The 19,506-nt window shown below is 38.7% G+C and overlaps 1 protein-coding gene and 1 long non-coding RNA gene across 5 annotated transcripts in view; one reads left to right on the top strand and one right to left on the bottom strand.

The window, feature by feature from the left end:
* The window catches only part of znf469 (zinc finger protein 469), a 359,871-nt gene that overhangs the window by 216,879 nt on the left and 123,486 nt on the right, over positions 1-19,506 (top strand). For 3 of the 4 annotated variants that reach the window (XM_065292187.2, XM_065292185.2, XM_065292183.2), the window contains exon 3: positions 12,562-12,687. The exons of the other annotated variant lie outside the window; for it this stretch is intronic. The gene's annotated coding sequence lies outside the window, so the exon portion shown is untranslated. The remainder of the gene's footprint in view (positions 1-12,561; positions 12,688-19,506) is intronic. 4 annotated transcript variants of the gene reach the window in all.
* On the bottom strand, positions 15,537-16,962 carry LOC135781599 (uncharacterized). Its single transcript, XR_010545181.2, has 2 exons — positions 16,724-16,962; positions 15,537-16,263 (listed from the first exon to the last, which is right to left on the bottom strand). It is a non-coding gene; the product is annotated as an uncharacterized lncRNA (long non-coding RNA).

Here is a 19,506-nt window from a genome sequence, read left to right as displayed (position 1 = left end):
TCAGTAGTCAACAAATCTACCCAATCAGCACGAAGGCAAGCTCCTCACCTAAGGATTCTCCCCAATCTTCAGAATCCCTCCATCACTCGTCTCCTCTCACTCACCAGGCTACTTCCTAAACCTGGGGGGGGGTGCTCCAGGGCCAATTACAAATCTCAGAGCACTCTCCAAGTACAGTACGCCAAATATGTTTACCAATTTATCTATCCGACTTATCTGTAACTCGTGAAGTAGCTACATGGGAAAGGTCACTCTTGCTGTAGGTGGAAGTACTGTACAAGTAGGTGTCCATCTCAACCTTGAGCTCTGTTCCAAAACTATAGTGAGTTGTCTACAAAGACAGCTGCTTTCTAAGACACCATAACGAAGGATAATCTTCTCATGCAGTGCTGCCATAGATCAGGGCCAAAGTGATGTTATCTTAGGCCTAGTCCACACGGAGACGGGTATTTTTAGAACCTGAGTTTTTCCTCCCCAAAAAATCCCATCCACACATGCTCGATTTAAAAGAAATCTCCATCCACATGAAAAAGCAAAAACACACTATCAAGCGCTGTCAAGAGCATGCCACACCAGCAGGAGGCGATATAACCCAAATCGTAAAGCCACCTTGACAGATCAAAAGTGACGTCGCAAGGCAAAAACCCTGGTATTGCTGTGTACAAGGCAACACTGCAACCGGCATTTCTTAAACTCCTCACCCTGGCAGGGGTTTTCAAAATTGTTCGGTTTCAGTTCGTTTTTTAGAGGTCTTGGAGTGACTTTTGCATCAGTAATGTCTTTATCAGGGCTCAAAATGCTGTCTCGGTTTTAGAAAAGAGTTATACTGTCCTATTCAAAAACATACCTCTTCATTAAAGGACATTGAATCAGAAATAAACAAACAAGTGTAAATACACTTGAGTTCTGGCATACGTCCTTAAGAGAAGCCTTTTAAAACTAAAGGTTGAGCCACTGAAAGTAACCCCTTGTTTAGACAGCCCAGTCTCACGAAATTTCGTTATATAGTCATGTTTTTTTTTTGATTATTTTTTCGTGATATTTTCACGAATTTCTGCATTTTTTCGTGATCGTATAACGAATTCCTGTTTTCGTGTGATTATCACGTATTGGTTACTCAACTGTTTTGTCCTATTTTCTTACCATTGTCGCTTCGGTTTAGGGTTAGATTTACATAAAATGACATCCCTACCCAAACCCAACTCTAACCCCAACGCCAGACGATATATAAAAAAAGTTAATTAGAAAAAATAGTATAAACCAATGTATAAAGTGACATTCTAATGCAAGCACCAAATCTAACCCTAAATCGAAGTGACGATGGTTTAAAACTAGGAAAAAGCAGTTGAGTAACCAATAAATGATAATCACACGAAAACAGAAATTCGTTATACGATCACGAAAAACGCGGAAATTCGTGATATTATCACATAAAAAGAATAAAAAAATATGTGACTATATCACAAAATTTTGTGAGACTGGGTAGTGTTTAGACCACCAGCCACTTTCTTGCTGTCACCCATCTCTTTCGATGAGGTCGTTGGGAGGCGTTTCCAAATCTGCTTGTCATAAACAAATGAGTTTTTTTATGCGGCTAAAACGCCCGGAGGACCCCGAATGCCAGCTGTTTTTTCAGCTGAGCGCCAGCCTTCTTCAGCTGAGCGCTTCGGTAGCTGTGATACTTGATCTGTGAACCGGTTGGTTGTTGTGATACTTGTCCCGCCCCTCCTCCACTGTGATTGGACAGCCGTGTGAGAACTGACATTGACAAGCGGAGCTTTTCACCCAAAGTTGAATCTCTGTTCAAAAAAAGCGCGGAAAAAAACGCTAGCTGCGGGCTTTTTTGAAAAACGTTGGAAACAATTGAAGACATGCGCCGGCCGCGGGCGTAAAAGCTTTGGTGTGCACGCCCCCTAACTGACGAAAGATGGATGATGTGAATGTCACTGCTCCGTTCTCATTGGTAGTCTCATTGGCACTCGAAAGTCACTCAAGTTAAACATTTCTCAACTTTGTTGCACCTCTGGACATGCCCAATCCGGTTGCAAACTGTCACTTTGGCTTGTGTCGCCAGAAGTTGCCAAGCTTCATCTAAAATGAATTATATTACGTCGCTCTGGTACTGTTTATCACTGGCGGTCCGAACGGGCCGTAAAGCAAGAGATAACATACAGTTGATGCATGGTTGAAAAATGGCATTTATGCCCATTTCTCTGTCTTACCCCTTCCCCTTACCCCTACCCTTTAGTTTTGCACGTTCACGTGAGGGTAAGGGCCAATTGGGATAGCCCTTACTCTTACGTGAACGTGCAAAACTAAGGGGTAGGGGTAAGGGTAAGGGGTAAGACAGAGAAATGGGATTGGCCCTTAGTGGAGCTAAAGTGAGTTAGAGATTTAAGAAGTCAAAGCATTTTAGATGGAAACACTTCATGTCAGAAACGTTTTTTTCAAAGATTTAATGCTAACCCTAACTGTGATTTGGTTAAGTGTGAGTGTGTGAGGTTTTTGTTTTGGCACATGATACTTGTGAGATTTGTCCAAGGTGAGCAGATACTGTACACGTGTCTCATTTCAACATGAATAACCTTTCGTTGAACAAATGTTATGCAATCTAAACATCACAGAAATATTTCTTTGCAGGCAAATGTAGCATTTATCTGACTTAAGTTCGCAGAATTCCTGTAAGCAACAATTTACAATCTGTATCCAACCCATTCAACGGGGAGTTATTCACTGTTCCGTTTCCAGACAGATGTTTATAGGAACGTAATCTGTAATGGATCTCTATTTGGAGAGCTGACCAACTATTCTTTTTATTCCAGTCATCTCTTACTGGATGTTCTGCCATTGTTTCACAATCTCATTCAACCGCCACTGACATACTGACATACAAAGTATGGATTGGAAAAAGTTAGGCTGTCTTTCAACTGTTAAGTCACTAGATAACTTAATGTTCTCAGACAGTGAGTCAGCAATGAGGACTGATGGTTTACTCATATCTGTAAACATTTGGAATGAGTCAAAAAATCTGCCATTGTCTCATTTGATCCCCCTGCTGAGTTGGGACTGTTTGTGAGTCTGTGGGAATTTGTTTGTTTCCGATGTCAGGGCCTTGTAGTGCCCACATTCTTCTCATCGATCGTCTGATGTATATTTCACACCAAAACCAGAAAGTGTTTTTTCGATCCAGAAAGGAAATTTTTTATCATTCCACTTGTGTTTACATATTGCGGATTGATGCATTCAAACATTTTGAGGATTAAATAATTTATAGATTTTCCTTTAGGCCAGTCGTAGCCTAGTGGTAAGAGTCTGGCTTCGAGTCTCACGGCTCGAAGTACATCACTAAGATGGGTTAAATTCAGAGATTACATCGACAAAATTTGTCACACTTTCCAAACTTGTATTAAGTTTAGCAGGTTAGTGAAATCAAATGTTTTAAACTCAGTTTTTTAAGGGGGTTGAATGTACACACACACGGCTGTTCGTTGTGACTCTGGACCGAAGGGCAACCTTCCGATCTCTCTGATAAGCCGATACGGAAGTGATTTAAACTGCAATTCATTGACTGCCCACTAGAGGCTTCGAAAGGGAGTCAGTTCCCATAGACCCCCATGTTAAAATGCCCATCTTCAGAGCAGAAAATATGATGTTTACAGCCTGGTACAAAAAGTATTTTTTGTCTGTATAGCTAATTTTGCCCTTCATGACAACTTTGAAGGGGTGAATTTTTTTGTAACTCATTCGTTTAAATGATATTAAGCCTTAAGTTTCTGCATAATTAAGGGCGTGGCCATTTGAGTGACGGTTGAACACCCACTGCTGTCACTAAAGTCAAGCTAGGCGGGTGTGGTTTCAGCAACAAGTCCCACCTCCTTACCCATTTTCGGATATCCGCGAGTGATGCGCTGTGACACGCGGCCAAGACGGCAACGGCAGGCGCCGCCTACTTTAAGCTTCAAAAACAATCTTCAGGAACCTATGGGTGACGTCACGGACACTACGTCCATCTTTTTTACAGTGTATGGTTTTAATATTGTATACTCTATTTCAGGTATCTCCAATCATAAAGAACTATAAAAAAACTATAAAGTGATTGGTCGCTTTACCTGTCAATCAAAATGTCACTTCCTGTCTATCTGGGCTGTTCTGGGCAGCAAATGTGGCTCAGACTTGTAGCCATTTAGTCAAAGGTGTGGCTTTAAAAGAATACAGCTGAGGTAGTTTGAGGTCAGAAAGAGGTAGGAGGAGTGTATAGAGGTAGGCTAGTGTTTGTTAGACTTGGCTCAAGATGTAAAAAACGAGACAGTGACGGTGAGACGACGATCGGGCTTTTGAGGAAGAGCTACAAGCAACTGTTCTCTATTTGTTTTTTGTCTGAGAAAGAAAAAAACATTTATCTTTTATTCATCTGTTCCCCAGCTCTCTCAACTTTAGTTTTCTTTCTGTCTGTGTCTCCGAATTGTATTTGTCTTCGAACAATCTCTGTCATTTCACTTTGGGGTAGTGTGGTCGGCTTTTTTTATTTACGAAACATCCACATTTTAACCAGATGCTAAATGTGCTAAAATATCTCTGCAATATTGTATTCAAATAAAAATAAATGAAGAACATTTTTTTTGTAAATGAGCATTTTATCAGACTCTTAATGGATTCTACCAACAAAGCGGTATTTCTGAATGGCTTGAGGTATAAGCAGATTTGAAGTAAAAAGTATTTGATAAACGTATAATACATCATTATCTCATTTTCAACGGAGGTGACGTTTAGCGACTTTTGCTTCTGATTTTAGGTGCACAACCTTCTTTTTATAAAAAATTAATATGTAAGGAATCATTAATGACTGGCCATTGAATGATTTAAAAATAATGCACACCCAAGGTGGTACACTGCAAAAAATTATTTTCAAGAAAAAATATTCTTAGTATTTTTGTCCTGTTTTCAGTAAAAATATTAAAAAAATCTTAAATAAAGATATTTTTTCTTGATGAGCAAAACGACCCAAGAAAATAACTCCAAAAATATTAAATTTAAGTGATTTTGTGCATAAAACAAGCAAAAAATAAATAATCTGCCAATGGGGTAAGCAAAAAAATCTTGAAAATTTTTCTTAAACACTAAATTCAAGAAAAATTCAAGAAAAATTAGCTTACCCCATTGGTAGATGTATTTGCTTGTTTATACACAAAATCACTTAAATTTTATATTTTTTGCTTCGTGTTGTGCGCGTTACACTGCGGGTTTGCATTATTTTCAAATAATATAAAAGACCGGAGTCATTTATTCTGCTTATACCATAGACTGTAAAAATAGGGCCGTATTGTCCCTGATATCACCCATAGGTTTGTGAAGATATTTTTTTAAAGCCAATATTTGGAGGAGCCTGCCGTCACTTGCGGATAACCGAAAATGGGTAAAGAGACGGCACGTAGATGAATCTGAAGTGACGGGTTGCTGAAACCATTAGCTCGATGGTAGTGACAGCAGTGATAGTTCAACCATCACTCAAGTGGCCATGACCTTAACTCTTTCCCCGCCAGCGTTTTTAAAAAAGTTGCCAGCCAGCTAGCCTTTTTATGATTTTCACAAAAGATGAATGCCTTCACGAAAATTTTCTTCTTTAAATATATAAACATACAATATATCATATGACAAAAATATATCATATGAAAAAATTATTCTACCTTCATTCATTTCAAAGAAGAAAAAGGGCCACATTCAATAAATACGTTTTATATGCAAAGTGCGGCCCTTTTTCTTCTTTGAAATTACTTATATGTCTGGTCAAGCACTCTTATAATATATATATATATATATATATTAGAAATTGAGTAAAGCCTGCTCCCACGATACAATTATTCTGCCTTCATTACAAAATTTTTAGCAAAAAGCTGAAATAATTGCATTTTTGTAAAGGACTTTTGATAGAGATCAGATTCAGAACGATGATCAAAACATACACAGAGTTTGAACTGTTTGCCATAAGGGGTTGCTTCCGGGTTTTATAAGTTGTATAAGAGCGCCACCTGGTGGATAATAGCAGAAATACGGATTGCAGGAAAAACTCATAATTGGCAGGAAAGCGTTTTCTCTTATTTGACAAGTTAACTTGTCAATGGCAGGGAAAGGATTAACTATGCAGAACGTTAAGGCTTATTATAATTTAAATGGATTACCCTAAACCAGGACTAGGCCTTAGTTTAATTAAGAAATATAACTAGTTTTAACAAACATCCTGTACTAAAAACATTACTTGTGTGCATTTTAAGGCAAAACAAAGGGCACTGATGTTTTTTAAGATATGTAAGTGCAAGTTGTTCTCATTTTGGGCACCTCTTACATTTATTTTAGTCTAGGACTAGTCTAATCCTTGTCAGGGAAACCGCCTTATTATTTTCTACATTAAAGCTGGCATTTTAACATGGGGGTCTATGGGGGTTGACTCCCTTTTTGAGCCAGCCTCTAGTGGCCCGTTGATGAATTGCAGTTTAAGTCACTTTTGTGTTAGATTGGAAGGTTGCACTTCGATTATGGTGGTTATTTTAAGACATTTTTTAAGACAATAACAAACTTGCAAATGTTGCGAATCAAGCATTCGAATGATTCGTGTAATAAGTGCTATTGTATTTCCATCATTTGCTGATGCGTAGCGTACACAGTAATACATTATTTTTTATACAAAAATAATACAAAATATGTTCTTTATGCTGTAAACGTGTTGCGGAGTGGCTAAGACATAATGCAAAAAGGAAATGTCTTGGTGTTTATAATATATAGCACATCTGCATTTTGAGCACTGGATAAATAAACAAACAGTTGAGGATTTACCTCAGGAAGTTGAATGTCTTCTGCATTTTACGTTTGTGTGATTGATGTCTAACCGGAGCTACGATTAGATCGAGGGCTGTTAGATTATGCCTTCAGTGAGAAACAAAAGCGGTGTACGCAAGCCCGACTGTAGGATTGTGTTTGTCTTTTAGAGTGAATAGACAAAAGGGATTTAATGCCAAGTCAACACACGGATACATGACAATGATACAGACGAACAATAGTCTCAATGTTAAGACACGTTTAATGATTGTTTGTTGCTGTGCCCTTTTGTGTAGGGTTTGAGAAAGGGGCAATACTTTAATGAGATCAGGAATGTTGGATTAGTAGTGCAAAGGTCATGGGTTCGATCTTAGGGTGCACGCATATGCACTGTACAGTGTACGCCGCTGTAGATAAAAGCATCTGCCAAGTGCATGACCGTAAGACGTAAATGATGGTAAATAGTGCAGGTTCAAGTCCAGTTCGTTTAACCCCTTATACAGTATAACATTCCCTTGTATCCGGTCACCTGTCCACTGTCTTATTAGTACAAATACACAGGATAATACATTGAGTTACGCACAATCAATTTGGGAATTCTCTTTCACCCACATGCAGCTATGTGTATTTGTGGGAATTTCTTTGGAATGACTCATGAATGAATCACTGATGTTGGGGAGGTGATCCCAGACAGCATGACACACGTGTTCCCTTACTCACAGGGGTACCGCAGGGTTTTATTTTAGATCCACTTAAATTTAGTTAGTGTGTTTTTACATCTGTGTGGCATAAAATGCATGCAGACAAAAGTGAAATATGGTCTTGATTGTTGGCATAAAAACATCAAATGAATGACACAAATCCTTCTCGTCTGAACCTGTAACCTGTTTGCACTGTATTGTTTGAAGTGGGTATTTTTGTCTTAGTAATTGTCTGGTCATCTTTAATGGCTTATTTGAATCAGATAGTCTAGATTGCTTAAGATACAAATGTAATATGTTTTCTCTGCAAGGAAATTTCTTTAGTTGAGCTGTACTGGACAGGTACACATTAGTATAAATGGGACTAATGGATGTATGTCTCTCTCTGTCCATCCCTCTATTCCTCTCGGTCTCCACATGTGGCACACGCCTTGAATCAGACTGGGATTAAATTGTCTTACTTCAATACTATGTGGATAACTCCACAGCGCATATAAGTATTGTGTTTCGTTTTTGGCTTTGATTTGAAATGAATTACAGCACAGACCTCCACAAAAAGGCTTTCCTGTTTGGGTTGCCAGGTTGAGGTGCAATGAATCGCTCGGGCAACAGCTGACCGACACCTCACATCTGTAGGATGTGCACGTGAGCCTCTCGTCCCATAAATTCCTTCAGGAAGACGTAAGAGAGGATGTGGGAGGTTTAGCATTTTAATGTCAATGCTGAATAAATAGTAAACATCGTAAAAGATTGAATAAAGCAATAAAACGACTGGATGGAAAACTTTGTAAAATCTCATACTTGTTTGTGGTATCTTAAAAACGTGTGGAAAAAATAGCTTTCTATTGTTGTTCAAGAGCCTTTGATTTTGAGTTCTTTGATATCTACATATGGATCCTTGTATCTGAATTTACCATCATTTTTATTATTTGCAGTTTGTAAAGAGTTTGCAGAGTAAAGACCCAGATTTTCCTTAAAAATAATTCCACTATGGCTAAATATAGATGGATGGATAGATGCAATACAATGCAATGTGATACTAAACGATTCAATATTTTAATGTGTAAAGTGATATAATACTCTGGTCTGTGGTTACTTTTGTAAATTTATCATCCTCCAAAAATGAGAATGATATTTGCTCTCAGCACGTATTATACTTTCATCAAATACCTTCACTTCAAATCCACTTAATAAGGACATTCAGAAATACCGCTTTATCGCAGATTTATTTAACGCCACGTCGATTTTTGAGTTTTCGTATGTGGCAGTCACATGGATCACAGCGCCCTCTAAAGTGTGGTTCAGTTTCTTCATTTTTACCTTCTGACTATCAACATTTAGGGCGTTTTCACATTAGCACTTTTGGTGCGCACCCGGGTTCGATTGACATCAGAGTTCGGTACATTTGGATGATGTGAACGCTGTCTTCCGAACTCGGGTGCGCACCCGCGAAACGTACTCGAGTCCGCTTAAAAAGGGTGGTCTGGGGTCCGGTTCATGTGAACTCCAGATCGGTTCGGTGCTAATGTGAGCGCAATCGTACCAAATCGCGGAAGTGAACCACTGTTAATTACGTATTATATGGAATGTCCCACCAAAACAGACGTGTGTGTTTGTGTGCGTGCACTTACCTTGACAACAAAATGCATAGAATGCTTGCTTGACTTTTCTTCTTATTTTTTTTAAACCTTTGTTTTTGTTTTTAAAGAAATAATACAGAAACGCGCTTGCGTATGTCTGCCCCAAACATACTAAAGTCGTTTCGATGACAACGGTCTGTCCGCCGACGTCAATTTTTGCGGAGGCATTCAGAAATCATCTCTCTGCTTGCAGTTCGTCAATCACCCTTGTCGTCTTCTCATTTACAGCGGTTGCCAAGCAACATGAGAACGCGCCGGCTGCAGCTTGATGATGCAAGCGGTTTCGCGGTCCAATGCAAAAATAATATGTGAACACACTAGTCCATGGGGGGCATGGGGAGGGGGGAGCAATCGAACTCCGGTTCGGACCAGGCAATCGCACCAAATGTGAAACCGTCCTTAAAATAGTTTTTTTGTTGCATCTTTATGCATCTTTACTATGTTTCACCAAAAGAAGTGGATTTTTATCCCCAAAATGCCTAACATGCCTAGCATGGCCCTAACATACACATGGCGCAATGTAGCGCAAAGTGATTGTTGCTAGTTTCAGCCCAGCGCAGTTATCATTTTCATGTTTAGCGTCACGTTGTTTAAATAGCAAAGGCATTTTGCGCCCATTTGTGTGCCCATGGGCGTTCTGGTCTGAAAACGAGGTGTGTTCAGGTGCATTGTTGGCGTGTTGCTATTTTGAGGCAACTAAAAAGTCAATGGTGCAATGTTGTTTTTGTTATTTAAAGAGAGCATTAGACAATGCACATTTGCTTTTTACACGCATGGATGGTTTTTTTTCAATTTGACATGCTGCTAATTCTCACCATACTCCCATTGCCAAAATGCGGGCGCATACATTGCTACGTCATCATTGTGTACAAACAGTAAAAGGGTCTATTGTATATGATGACTTTGTACCTTTGCATATGGTGAGATGAGTAATGTTTTTCAAAACCGACGGCGCTGTCCCAGTGCTGAATTCTCCACACGTTTGTAAATTCTTTATCTTCGGTTTGTTACAAATAAATAGTTTTTACCTATACAAACCTTTTTTTGTAAATTATTCTTATAAACATTTTTTTAAGATTATAATGAATAAAATACAACAGCAATCTTAAACTAGTGGTCTTCTTCCTCTGCTTACAGTTATTCCACTTACAAACTCCGCCATGTAAATAGACAATACGGCATAAGCGCAACTGGCTTTTAAAGGGGATGAGACTCTTATTGGTTTATTGCACGATACGCCCAAAACACACACATTACTCATTATGAGAATAGGAACAACCCTTTTAGACAATTTTTCCTGTTGTTAAACTAGCAAAAGATTCTGCACATCTTTTTAGATTGTGCTCCGTGTGCTTTAGACTAGGGCTGTGACGGTGGCAAATTTTTACCACCGCGGTTGAACCATCAACAACAACCGCCGGTGTTGCGGTGGTGGGGTCCATGGGGGGGTTAGGGTGGTTTAAATGGTGAAAGAAAATAAAGTTTCACTAAATGCGCTTCCTGATGCGCGCGACTTTAACCTGGTAAAATTTTTATTTCACAACAAAAGACAAACGTGATGTGTATGTATCACTGTCACTGGAGACCAAAAGAAACTAAAGCAGACGCACAACACAGTGACATGGCTAAACTCCAACGTGCTGAGTTATGCTAAAATCCACCAGTTTAGTGGAAACGCCATACATGGTAATGTAGCGGAGATTTGTGTATTAACATAAAACAATGTTATAAATTTGTATCTTAGGCTTAAAATTACTGTACAACTTTTGTTATTATTATTTCACGTGTAAAAAAAACTTCAAAAAACTTACTTATTATTTTGTTTAATCATTCACCTGATATGTGACGTCACACAACCGCCGGTGGCACTTCACCACTGCGGTGGCATTGCATCACCGCGGTGGTGCGGTGGTCATGACAACCGTCCCACCCCTACTTTAGACCATGCGCTTTAAAATAGGGTCCACGGGGGGTTTTGCAGTTAAATTTGTTACATACCAATGAAATTATTGTGACATATAAAGCTTTCATTGCCATTACAGTGAATTACTAAATCTGAACATAAGAGCCTGATAAAAAATGCTTACTTACAAGAATACATGTTAGACACACTTAGAGGGTTTGCATCTGAACTCCTCAATTATAATAATAATAATAATAATAATAATTATTATTATTATTATTATTTTAGATAACATCAAATACTATTTATACATTTTTACGAAAAAAAAAAGCATGAAATTAGTTACAAATCTTTCCGTTTACTGTGCTGAGCAAACTGTCAGCTAAAACTCGTGCATGGTTATCACAATTAAAATCCATATAATTTCCTGTACCAGACAGTTTGACCGTACGTGTGTGCATCTTTACACAACTATCCATTCAAACCGCAGCGATGAAGGCATAATCTCAGCCTCGTAATATCTGACTCTCCTGTCAAATGTAATTCTTATTTTCACCTTTTAGTATCCCTGCCTCTGTAAAGAGCCCCGACATTGTGTGAAATGACATAGTGAAACTGATTTCCAATTACATACCCGTCACTCAAATTCCGAAATGATACGTAGTGATTGAAAAGGATCAACGGCAACCATAATCACATCATCTGTATACACATATTGTAAATCAGGTTTTTGGGCATGGGTGTGTGTACAAGTGACAAACGATACAAGTTCGTTTAACCACTTCTCATACCCGGAGACAGGCGCGGAAGAAAAGATGATAGAGGAATTGGCTGACCTGAGGGTTGCCTGAACCAAAGTGTTATAATTTTAGACTCTAGTCTTTCACATGGTCTGGAACAAGGATGGCGTTTGGAAATAAACTTGGAATTTAGCTTAATTGTAGTTTACAGATTTAGGAGGGGCCAAGTGTTCGACTTCATTTTTTGACATAAATAGAGTGTGAGTATAGGCCAGAGACATGGGGTTTGGACGCCACCAAAGGACTTTCAAAAACTTCAGACCCGCAGAGGACATTCTGTGTTTCACAGTTTCAAAACATTTTGACACGATAGACAAACACTGGCTTCGTAATATATAACATACAGTTCATTTGATCTTGTTTTGATTATTTTGTTGAAAATAAAACCATATGTTATTTATCATATTTGATGTTTTATATATTTTTAACCATTTCATTTCAACAGTGTTTAATCTTATCATATAGTTATGGTTCTGGTATAGCATAACAATGTCACGCAGCATGATAATGCATAGGAACACACTGAGTATTTGAAAACAATATTTATTGGGTATTTTATTATTGCTTGTTAGGATCTTTGTACAACAAATGTTTTTTATAGCATCTCTCTGCTAAACAGGACTGCTGTATTGTGTGTTTGCAATATTTGTTTCATCATCACTCGTTAATGAAGGAAACGATTCATTAGAGTTTTTATGTGTTTAAAGAGACGTCCCGTGCCTTTATTCGTTTGGATCTGGCCTGCAGACCACGAGGCAGTAGACATCTGGGCAGCCCGCAAAATTCCCAAGTGGATCGATCCATCTGTTCGGCCTGGGTCTGATAACAAAACAGTATGTCTTTCATTTATTTACATATTTTTATTCCGGCCATGGCCAGTTCAAAGGATCTGATTTTATGATACAGATGGCAGCCACTGTAGAAAATAACCCAAAGTATGATTAAATCAGTCTATACACCAGTTTAGATCAGTGGATCTAAACCTTTTTGACTTTTTGAAGTATTTTAAGGCACCCTACTCTATTTCTACCCAGTAAAATATTTTAGAGCATGGCATATTTGTTATATGAATAACCAAACACTAAGTAATATATTACTTTTGTTCTTAAATCTTACTTAACCTTTTAACCCCATGTTGGAAGTGTATTTAGGCCCCCTAGTAGAGAAATGGTTTAGGCGACATAAGACAAAAAATGTGTGTATAGGCAAGAATGCAAATGATGCCCTGATTTTTACTATGGTAACTTGATTTTTGTGTCATTGCCTTCTACGGAAACTGTCTGATTGCAATTTGTGATGCAAACATTTGTTGTATTATTAGCGATATACAGTAGCAAGTACCGGCGTAGAACAGGGGTGTTTTAAACTACTCTTCTAAGAGGGCCAGATTTTAAAAATGTAAATATGATGCGGGCCAAATTTGATAGCACTAACTGTAATGGAGAGCTCTTATTCTGCATTTACACCAGACGCGGTACAGGTGGCAAGCGTGAGTAATTTCAATGCCAAGTCAATGTGACGACGCGTCTGGAGGTCCCGCGGCACGGATGAGGTTTGCGCGAATGGCGCAAATTGAGCGTATGGCGTGTTACTCGCAAATAGTGCTTTTTGTGAATTTTGCGTTTGACGCGAATTTGCGGCTGACACCCGAGTTGAAAAATGTGAACTTTGGCGGATTTTCGCGCCACATTAACCAATCAGGAGCCCCACCCGGAGTCACTCATTCAGCATGAAGGCTTGATATTGTCCGTGAGCAGTCACCTGGAGCTATACATGAATATCAGCTGACGTCACTCACTTGTCGTCCGCCATTTTGAGGACCTGAAGTGGTCGCAAAAGAACTAGAAGCTTTGCATTCAATATGCTGTGAGCCTCAAAATCGCTATTTTAACAACACTAAGAAGGCTCAACACAACATGATATTTTGCTCGAGGTATCGCCTGTGTCTCTACACGTGAACTCGAGCATTGAGAACATTGTATGTGAACACAGAGTTAACTAAAAAGAAGGTTTTGAACAACTGACTTTGGATGATTTGGCGTCCGCTCGCGCCTTCTTCCCAGTCAAGATGTATCGATCTCCAATTGCGACGTAAGGAGGGAGGAGAGTAAAGATTGATATCTCCTAAAGCATAGTTCCATAAAAATGCACGGATAATTGGTTGTTTTGTCGCAAGTGAAAAACAATATTGACCTTCTAGTTGAAAAAGGAGCCTCATATGAGATTCATTAATTCGCATTCGGAAATCGATTATTTACGTCTGGCAGAGATGACAAGCGGACACCATAACAGCCAAAGTCAGTTGTACAAAACCTTTCTTTTTAGTAAACTCCGTGTACACAAACAATGTTCTCAATGCTCGCGTTCATGTGTAGAGATCCAGGTGATACTTCGAGCAAAGTTTCATGTTGTGTCGCGCCTCCTAATGTGGTAAAATAGTGGTAGTTCGGTAGCAGCGGACAGCGGCTGGAAGAACGCATCAGGGATCGAGTAGGCATCACACCCTAACCAAGATATATTTTTTAAAGTAGAGTTTATTTTCCTGACAGTCGAGATGCGACATGTTGTCTTTCGTAGCCCTTTACTGTATCCGTAAGAATCATAGACAGTAAAAGATATGAAATCCGTAAATCGTAGCAAGGTAGCCAATGCTTGTCAATAGCCTACTGGTACTCGGTAGGTCCTCAAGATGGCGGCATGACGTAAAAGGTCACATGATTGAAATCCATCTATACGACACAAGTTCTTATTTCTATTCACCTTATTCCGCCACGCCCCTTTTTAATTCTTCGCTCTTCCGCATTTTGTCAACGGACTTCCGCTGCTAATATGGCACAGTGCATTCGGTGGTTAGTTTGGTGGTTAGAAGATTGTTTGTAGTTCACTATAACTTTAGTGAAATGACAAATATCACTACTGCTGTAAATGTTTTAAATTAGGAGCACGGTTAAAACTTCATACGACGATTGGATAGTCTTATATTGTCCCATCAATCGTCTCGTGGTTAGACGATATGAAGCGGCCGCGACAAGTAACCTGGCATATTTAATTACCTCATCCTGTCAGGAGTTGATGGAGCAGCATTGAAAATTATTAAAAGTATGTCTACCAATATTTACACAGTGATTTCGTCTTTTTTATAGCAAATGTGCACCTTAGCCAGTCCAATAACTATTTCGTTTTTATGTGGTACCATGATAGAATTCATTTGCAAACTTGCCAACACTTATTCCTTCAAATCATGAGACTAAAATCCTTTTAAGTGGAATCTCTAAAGCTCACATATGGTTTAAGAAATTCCTTACAGATAATAACTGATCACACTGTAAAGGTTTATATAACTGCATGGCAGGATACATCTGATCACATAGTAAATGTTTAATATAACTGCATGACAGGTAACATCTGATAACATTGTAAAGATTTAATATAAATGCACAACATCTGATCACATTGTAAAGGTTTAATATAAATGCACAACATCTGATCACATTGTAAAGATTTAATATAAATGCACAACATCTGATCACATTGTAAAGGTTTAATATAAATGCACAACATCTGATCACATTGTAAAGGTTTAATATAACTGCATGACAGGTAACAGCTGATCACATTGTAAAGATTTAATATAAATGCACAACATGATCACATTGTAAAGATTTAATATAAATGCACAACATCTGATCACATTGTAAATGTTTAATATAAATGCACAACATCTGATCACACTGTAAATGTTTAATATCACTGCATGACATCTGATCACATATGAAGGTTTAATGTAACTTTACAACCGGTAAAGCAAGACCACCCTGCAATAAATTAAGGAGTCATCAGGAGCTGATCCCAAGCGTATATCTGGAAGCTGTTGGTGTATGTACTGGTAAAGTGCTTGGCGACTGTGTAATGGATGCAATATCAACCCTGTGTAAAGCTGACAAAGATGGTTGTTTCTCAGCAGAGATATGTACATTTGTGCCAGCTCAACACATGAAGCAGAAGCATTGAAGCAGTTTCTCAGACAGGGTTTACAGGACTAGGCCTTAATTATATTAGGACATTTTAGTTTTTACAAACAAATCCTACAAAAAAACAAGACTGGTGCGCATCTTGTGACAAAACAATGGCACTAATATATGTTGAGGTATGTCAGTAAAAGGTGTTTTTAAATTATTGTAGCTCAAATATGCATTTTAGCCTGGTACCAGGATAAGCCCTGTCAGTGAAACTGCACCATTGTTTTCCCATATCAGATGTAGGTTGCTTCAGGTTGAGTTGTGATTTTAAAGTGTAGTTGTGGTCAGAGACGGATAGATGCTCCCATTGTGTTTCTGCATCACAGTTTAGGAACATGTTGATTGTATCATCCTCACAGTTGTCCACTGCATCACTAAACATCAATGCATCTGTGAAAACAATATAACCATAAACATTTTTATGTTAGTATTTAAAATAAACTTGCATCATGAGAATTAATATATAAATGGCACCCATACTTAAACAGAACAGTGTGTAAGAGAGATGCATTAAAAAGAGACAGAAACATTATACACACAACCTTTAACTTCAGTGTTAAATAATACGTTGTTTAATATGTCATTATCAATATCTGAATGAGAAATGAACTGACATTCTAGCATCTGAAATCTCAGTAACTTGTAGGAATCACGTGGGCTACTGTAAGAATGCAATGTACTATAATATCTCGTTGTATATCGTAAATATAAAAATATAGGTGGACAATTAAAACCATTCAAATAGTTGCATTTTATAAACTAACATTACTGATCTTAAGTGTATTTGTAGAACGGACATCACAAATCTAACTTTAGGCGAACGAGCACAAAGTTAGCTAAGATAGCTTACCTGAAACTGGCCACCTTTTCAACACCAGGCGTGGTTTAAAGTTACCGGAACATCGTAGTCGAACCATTAATTACTTGCGATAAGGGTGTTCCTCAGTTGGCTTAAAATTGGTAAGAAAGAAACATAAAGGCGCTCGAGTGAGCTTTTTAAGCTTAACACGTCGCCTTCAGTCACTGCCTTAGCTGCTCATCGTCTATGCGGCCGGAAGAACGTTGACAAAATGAGCGAAATGGCGCCGCCCTTGTTGTCGTGAAAAATAAGGTGAATAGAGACAGGAATAAAAATGACCTCGCTTGGAAGAGTGTCAGTGAGGACATTGGGCAACCTGGTAAGTTGTAAATACACATTTCACTTTTGAGTCACGTGACATTTATTGACCCGTGCCGTTTATTTTCCCCCATAGTAAGGTGACCAAATACAAACCGGTAACTCTCTCGATAAATGCACAATCAACATCAGCCATCCTGCAAACAGACAACCGCATAGCACTTGCCCCTCCCACAAGAAGCGGATTTTGCTTCTGACACGTGTCAAATGCTTGCTTTTTCCGTATCGATTGCCTAATTTTCCCCGTGATGACGTATATCTGAGTGAAACCGGCAACCTGATCTCACGAATTTCCGTATTATACTCACAGAATATTTTGCTCATTTATCTGTGTCGTCACGGTTCTCCGCATTTTTCCGTGTCCGTACCACGGACTTACTTTTCTGTGTCAGTTTCACCTATTGGTTAATCAATTGTTTTAATTATTTTCATACCATTGTCGCTTGGGTTTGGGGTTAAAACAACATTCTGTTACATAAAATGACATCCTAACCCAAACCCAAATCTACCCGTAACGCCAGGCGATGATAAAAATAGGAAAACCAATTGAGTACCCATTACATGAAACTAACAATGAAAAGAAAGTCTGTGGTACGGACACAGAAAAATACGGAGATCCGTGACAATGACACGGATAAATGAGCAAAATATTCCGTTACTATACCACAGAACTTTGTGAGATTAAGTTTTTGAAATTAAATAAACCAGGGCTGGATTTAAATTTGTCCGTTGACATCTGATTGTATTGTTTGAAGTTGGGTCGTGTTGCTAATTGCTAATCGCAGCGATCTACTCCTGGACCCGCCCACCTGCCAGACCATATGACCGGAAGTAAAGAGAGATCTAAAGTAGTAAGGAGGAGATTAACTGTAACTGTGCTGAATTTAAATCAGACAAAGATGACCGGCGGGCCAGATAAAGATGATTGGGGGGCCGTATTTTGCCCGCGGGCTGCCAGTTAACTAGCCCTGGTGTAGTATATCCCCCCAGTTTAAAATTAAGATGATTCTTTTGACTTTTTTAGCTTAACGCTGCTCATATTTTTTGGTGTATTACTTAGATTAACATGAACTAACATTAAGCCAATCACAGGTAAGCATTTTGTGGCAAATCCTCTTTCATGCATGCACGTCTGTTTTGAGCGTCAAACCACAAAAGATGGAAACGGGAACTGTGCGCTCAAGCAACTGCAGCTAAAAGCAGAGCTCCTGGCAATGATAATAACACAACATATACATACATCAGGTACACACTGCTATCAAACTGAATAATAACACATATGGTTTAAAGCTGCAATCCATAACTTTTGCCTCTCTATCGCCATCTCTGTTTGAAACATAAAATTGCAGGTTACTTTACATACTCATTTGAATTTTTAAGACAGATCTAGAAGAAAAAATGACTTGCAGAGCACTCATTGTTTAGGAAAACTTCATATTTTAAATGCTGAAGATTCGGATAGGGACCTTTTTTTTTTAGCTCAACAGCTTTGGGGTTCTCGGTGTTCTGAAGTTTCTAATAAAGTCTAGCTGAGAGATCTACTGAACACATCACAAAAAATCATCAAAGAGCGGGGTCAGAGGTTAAGCTAAAATGCCCGACTAACACAAGCACTGCTGACAGAGTGATACTGACATCAGTGACAGGTGTATTATTATAGCACAATTACCACGTTATAAATGTCTTGTGTACAACCAAGACGTTTCTGTACCATTGAATGAAGGCAGCTCTTTATCAAGCAATATTAGTAGTCATTTTTAATCATTGCATATGGATCGCTCAGTATTCCGACTTGTCCGGTTCAGCATTCCTTGCTTTTAAAGAGAATCAAATAATTGCATTCACATATTTACGCTCCTGTGAAACACAATCTGTCTTCCACATGTCAAATATGTTCAGTTAAACGCTGCAATCCAACTTCTTTTAACAGTAAGGCTTTGTGTTTGTGGAATGCAACGGAGACAAGCGTTTAGAAAAATGGCTATTAATAAGCTGTGCCCTGTTGGCAACCCTATTTCTCCAATAATGTGTCACGTCTAGTTAGGGTGTCTTGGACTTTTCTAGATGAAAACAGGCTTCAAAGCAGAACGTAAACATCAAACTTAAGAAAACAGGCTTTTCGCTGGGTGCATTGGTGTGCTCTTGTGGCTTGAGAGGAAAATAAAATGTGTGCTGTGCTGGGATGAGAGCGGGGTGTAAAGAGGCTGGGGGGTTCACGTTGACAGACTGAGAAATGTGCTGCTATAAAAATGAAGGTTAGAGGTTAAATGATTGCAACTTCAGGTGCAGAGAGGCTTGGATGAGAATTTCGGTAAAGGTTTTGAATGATTGGTTGCCAAGGGGGTAACAAACACCCGTGAGAGTTCTCCTGTTATTTGATAGGTTGCTTTGAATTACCATAAGATTGTTTAATTTCTGTGCAAATGTAACTGCAAACATAACAATTACACTCGTCT

This window comes from Paramisgurnus dabryanus, chromosome 23, assembly GCF_030506205.2.
Source record: "Paramisgurnus dabryanus chromosome 23, PD_genome_1.1, whole genome shotgun sequence".
NCBI classification, from domain to species: domain Eukaryota; kingdom Metazoa; phylum Chordata; class Actinopteri; order Cypriniformes; family Cobitidae; genus Paramisgurnus; species Paramisgurnus dabryanus.
The sequence above is the reverse complement of the archived record's forward strand: the minus strand, read 5'-3'. Positions and strand labels throughout refer to the sequence as shown.